Below are 5,346 nucleotides of genomic sequence, written 5' to 3'. Positions count from 1 at the left end.
CAGCTAGCGCGGCCCCGCCGGCCTTTATGCGGCGGGAGGAAGGGCGTGGGTGAGCACCGGTGGCTAATTGGAGAGAGGCCCTCGCAGCTGACCCGGCTCGGAGCCTCGCTGGGGCCAGCTAGAAGCTGACAGAGCACGTAGGGAGGTTGGGTCGTATCTTATTTTTGGCCCAAAGCAGCTATTGCTGTAGGACCACCTCGGCTCGAGCAACTCTCGAGGCAGCTGGCCCTGGTAGGGTTTGCCTGGCGAAGGTTGCCTAGGACAGAGCACAGCCTGTCTCTGCCCTTTGGCTGGTGATCTTCTGGAGAGCCCAGCTTTGAGGGTCAGTGGCTCCAGGGCAGCTGGGTTATACTGTATGAGAGCTGTAGCCTTGCACATCTCTTTTTTTAAATCTCCTGGCTTAGGCAGCAATGCCCAGGGAGCACCATTTCTAACAAATGCTTCTCAGGACTTTGACTACTGCTTGATGCCTTTAAAATCACAATTTAATTGCTTAGACAGTTTTAACCAGTATATATATTTACATATATAGTAAACCCACTCATATATGTAAATGTATATGCATTTCTGTTTGTTACTTGATAAATAACTGAATTTGGATTTTGCAGTATAAAATCTGGCAGTGTGGTATTCTCTGAAGGAGAGTTTCCATCATGGGGTACTTGCTGCTGCTTCTTTCCTATCAAGATATGATTGCTTCAGCTAATGCAAAAATTGGATTGTGTATAAGGTTTATCAATAATGCAAAAAGGTCACTGCAACTAAGTGTTTACATCATCTTGGCTCTCCCATACTGGCAGAGCTGCAGGAGTTTATGCAGAGCAGGAGTAAGTCAAATGCCCTGTGTGTTGATTTTCCAGCATTGCACGTGTTCATGCTGCCATCCATGTCCTCCAATACCAGTAGTGTGTCCTTCAGATTAAAACTTTCCATCATAAAACCTCCTAATAAATACAACTAATGGCAAAAGGCTGGGAACAGAATTGTTTCGTTAAGCCCTTGCTGTGTGTCACAGGAAGACTCAGGATTCCTGCTGGCTAAATGGAGCACAATAGGAGCCTTTTCTGTTGTTGAAAGAATGAACGTCCTTCATACACTTGGGGCAATGGGATAGAGCTTTCTGTGCTCCAGCTCTAAGGTTGTTTAGCTCATGTACAAATAGTAGGAAGTCATATATATGAGTAGCCAATTCACAGTGATGCCTATACAGCTGTAAATCCACTGCTTTTGAAATTTAGCTGTAACCTATAGTTCTGTGGTGTGGTGTGGTGTGATAGACAATACCAGTTTGCTCTACAGAGAGATTGAACCCCCAGAGTTTTGTTAATCTGCCAGCCTGCTACAACTGCACCGAGCAATGGGATTCAGAGAGAGAATCCAATTCAGATAAGGCTGTTTATGAATGGCAGAAGATCTTCAGCTTTTAATGGGGAAAAAATTGGCTGGAGCTTGAAAGCTGTTTTATCTGAATCAGTTAGGCGTGAAGAGACTTATCTCTTGGGGGCAGGGAGGGTGAAGGAAAAGAAAAGAAAAGGGTACGTTTACTGCCTTTAGGTATGGTTTGTAGTTCCAGTTAGCTCTCCCTGGAATGGGTGAAAAGAAAACATCATGTTCACCTGACGTAGCAGTTGGGTATGCAGCACCTTTTGGTGAGGCAGATTTTATCTACCTGGAAACCACATGGATGGGGTAGTGTGGGGCAAGTCTATGTGGAAATCTATGGCTAAACTGCCAGCTGGCAAGAATGGAGCTGCCAGGACAGTCTGGTCTGGGACCTAGCTGTAGTTTTATCAGTTCTTGCTCAGTGGAAATTGTAGAGGTTCTGATGGAGGTGATTTGTTTTGACTGACTTTGCATTATGTCCTCTATAGGACTGGCTTCTGTCTTGCCCATCAAGTCATCTTGGGTAGAGCATCAAAGCAGTCTGAAGACATGATGAATACCTTTGCTGGATTCCTTCTCAAGTCTTCTTCAGGGCTTGTCATCTGCTAATGGTACATCCCACAGTTAACGCTGAATGGGAGGAAAAGAAACAATTATGAAATTACTTCTGAAGGAGCTGTTGTTTCCTATACTCACAGTAACAGATAGAGAAGGCACAGAGCAATAGAAGGGGGAAAGGCAAAGAGGAAGCAGAATTTAGAGGAACCAATTGAGCAAAGAACCAAACAGCCCCTTAAGGGTTTCAGTGCTCTAAAGCTTGCCTTACCATAATAATATGCTAGTACTAGATTATTCCCCAAGTACTACTGCTGGATGTGGTAGATCATTGAAAGTGTAGGAGTGAGAGATTTCAGAAATAATAAGGTTAGTGATAACAAACTATGAGAAGGTTGAATATTGGGGATATTAGAAAAAATCAGCTGTCACATTTTCTTGCATTTGGAAGCACTGACTGGTGAGTAATTAGGTATTTCAGGAAAAGTATCTCTATTTAAATTTTACATACTAAAACTAATCTGTTCCATCTATTAACATCCAGCATATTTTCCTCTTCTGTCTCAAGCTAATTCTTTTCTCTTACTTCCAGAGAGAAACTTTGACTTACTCTCACATGGTAATTACTTGGCAAATATGATGGTCATTTTAGAGCAAGGATTCATATATTGAACCATACTCTGGCTTGTAAGAAAACTTTCATAAAACCTCTGATACAGGGAAACTGCTGGTTTATTCAGCTGGAAGATCTTTGCCAAATTTTTTCATGGCAGAAGAAAAGTAAATGAAACTCTGAAAATTGCTGTGACATATTGATTATTGTCTGAAGAAAAATCTGGATGATAATTTATACTTCTACAGCTCCTTTTCTCCAACAACCAAGTCTATGTTCTCAAAGCCCAGTCTTTGGCATTCATTTATTTCTGTTAATAACTCAGACAGTAAAATAACCAAAGGACATAGCTGATCCAGCCATTTCCTTGACTGGAGGCTGCAGTTTATAAAATGCACTCAAATTGTGAAAAGGTAACTGACACATATGTGAGAACTGGGAAGAGGAAGAAACAGTCAAAAGAGACTGAGAACCTCTTGAGGTGGCAGTTCAGATGTGTTTCAGGGATGGTGCTTATCAGCTTTGAGTATCTGAAGCTGAATCATCAAGACCTTATTAGACTTTAGCTAGAGTTTTCTGACATTCAAGGAACTTTAAAGAGGAGACATTTGTTTATGGGTGAGAAATTTTTATTTGAAAAAGCATGAAAATAAACAGTGGGAAATAGGAGAAACAATTTAGAATTATTTCAGAAAGACATCTTGCAAGCATGGCCAGGAGATAATTTTGCAAGGCTGGGAGATAATGTGTTAGTAATCTATTGACCACTATCAAAAAGATGTGCCAGAGCAGATGCTATGCAACATCTCCATGGGTTCCCCATTCTCCAGTAACAGTCAGGTTGTAATAAAATAAAAAACCAATACACGTGTTTCTGAAAGCCAAGCAATATATTGAATGCTAGTACAAGACTACAAGACAGAATGTTATTGTCTTTCCCAAACATTTATCTTTTGCTTGCTCTCTTTGAAGAGATTTAACTAAACTGACCTCTTGGCTGGATTTAAAATTACAGGCCAGATTATGCAATCTGCATACTCTGCAATTGCCTACTCTGCAATGTCTGCACCCTGCTAAGTGGCTGTAAATCCCAGTATCTCCTGTCACCTCCTTGAAGGCAATTTGCGAGATTAAGCATGTAATCTCTATTGAGAATTCTGCCATTTACAAATGTTTAATGTCATGTTCTAAAATCTGAGCTGCAGGTGAAACAAAAATTCGGGCTGTAGTGCTTTAGAAACGTAGTTCTTAAAAATCTTAAATTGCTGCCAGTACCAATTATTGAGATCAGCAATACTGATCATACAAGATACAATATCAATTGTTATTGTGCGAGGTTTAATTTTAGGCAGGGTTGCAGATTATGCAGTACAGCTCTCCTCAGAAAAGCCTTTGTTCACATGGCAAATACACGATCATCATGCGCTGGCTCCAGAAAGTCAGCCAAGTAAGGTTTTTGGCAAACAGTTCTTTTTGCCTTTCTGCCCCCCTTCCCTGTCCCCCCCCCCCCCCCCCCCCCCCCCCCCCCCAGGCCGGAACAAAATTAACATTTTTTAATGGAAAATACAATGAAAAAACCATATTTTATTTAAAACACAATTTAGATTGAAACCTTATGTACAGACATCTAAAGAATTTTCTACAATCTGTTAGTTTAATGTAGAAATAAAGTTTACTGTGATACAAATGCATGCCACTCTATCACAGGGTTTGTTTTGCAAGCTGTTGCTTCAAAATGTGCAGAAAATATTTTAAATGTTTCAAGCAAGATCAGACTTCGAAGGAGATAGTATCTTTCATTACAATAATGTACATGGAAAAAGTAAGCCATCCTTTGATCTGAATACAATTTGAGAGCAATTACTCTGTGTAATTGTAATTATGCTGAGGGCACGCAGACTGACCTACTGCTTTAATATCAGGAAGAAGATCACCTTTGGTAAGTCTTTGTTCTTCATGAATTCTCCATTTTCCACCCTTTCAAACTCTTAAAAATAGTTTCTCTTTTGTTGCAAAGATAAAAAATCATGAGAGGCCTTGTATACAATAAACTATACAGGAAGGTCTCCTGCTACTGTACTTGCTCAATTATGAGCAGCAGTAAGTGGGAGCAGTAAGTCACCTGGTGAAGCAGGCCTTGTTTACATCATTGAAATTGGGCTATGCAGGGCTCCTGCTCTGGGGGAAGTAGTGTGTGTATCTGCACAAGATAATGCTTTTCCGTTTTTTTGTGGGTGTGGTGACAGAATGTAGACTTTGTCTCATTCAACTGACCTGTTTTATGGTTTTCCCCCATCGTGGTTTGTTTTTGGGTTTTTTTTTCACATAGTTGACACAAATCTAGTTTATGTGATTTTTTTTTTAATTTGTTATTTGGATATAAGTTTGTAATGCTGAAGATAAGACTTGAAGATAAAACAGTGTAAAGTAAGTAACAAGTAATGTGGCCTAAGCCTTATTGATTGTGTTCCTGGTGGAGGGAAGTCATTCAAGCCAAACACCACTTCATGTATTTATTAGTCAACTTCAGTAAACTTTAGAAACTGTACCTCTAACAGCATCCTTTCACTTTCAACATTGTTTTTCCTTTAGTCTTTAGGTCTTTTTAGGAAGAGAAAAGAAGGCTTCAGGAAAAAAGTGGAGAAAGCTAATGTAACTAAACCTGGTATTTATTATTTCAAAATCCTAAGATTTTAAACAGTTTTTATTAGTCTTTTGCTTTTTAATTCTTTTCTCTCTTAAGTGAAAGCTAACGGGGAGGAGGGGTGTGTGTGTTTCTGAAATCACAGGACTCC

Source organism: Balearica regulorum, chromosome Z (assembly GCF_011004875.1).
Source record: "Balearica regulorum gibbericeps isolate bBalReg1 chromosome Z, bBalReg1.pri, whole genome shotgun sequence".
Classification (NCBI taxonomy): Eukaryota; Metazoa; Chordata; class Aves; order Gruiformes; family Gruidae; genus Balearica; species Balearica regulorum.
This window is presented reverse-complemented; position numbering follows the sequence as displayed.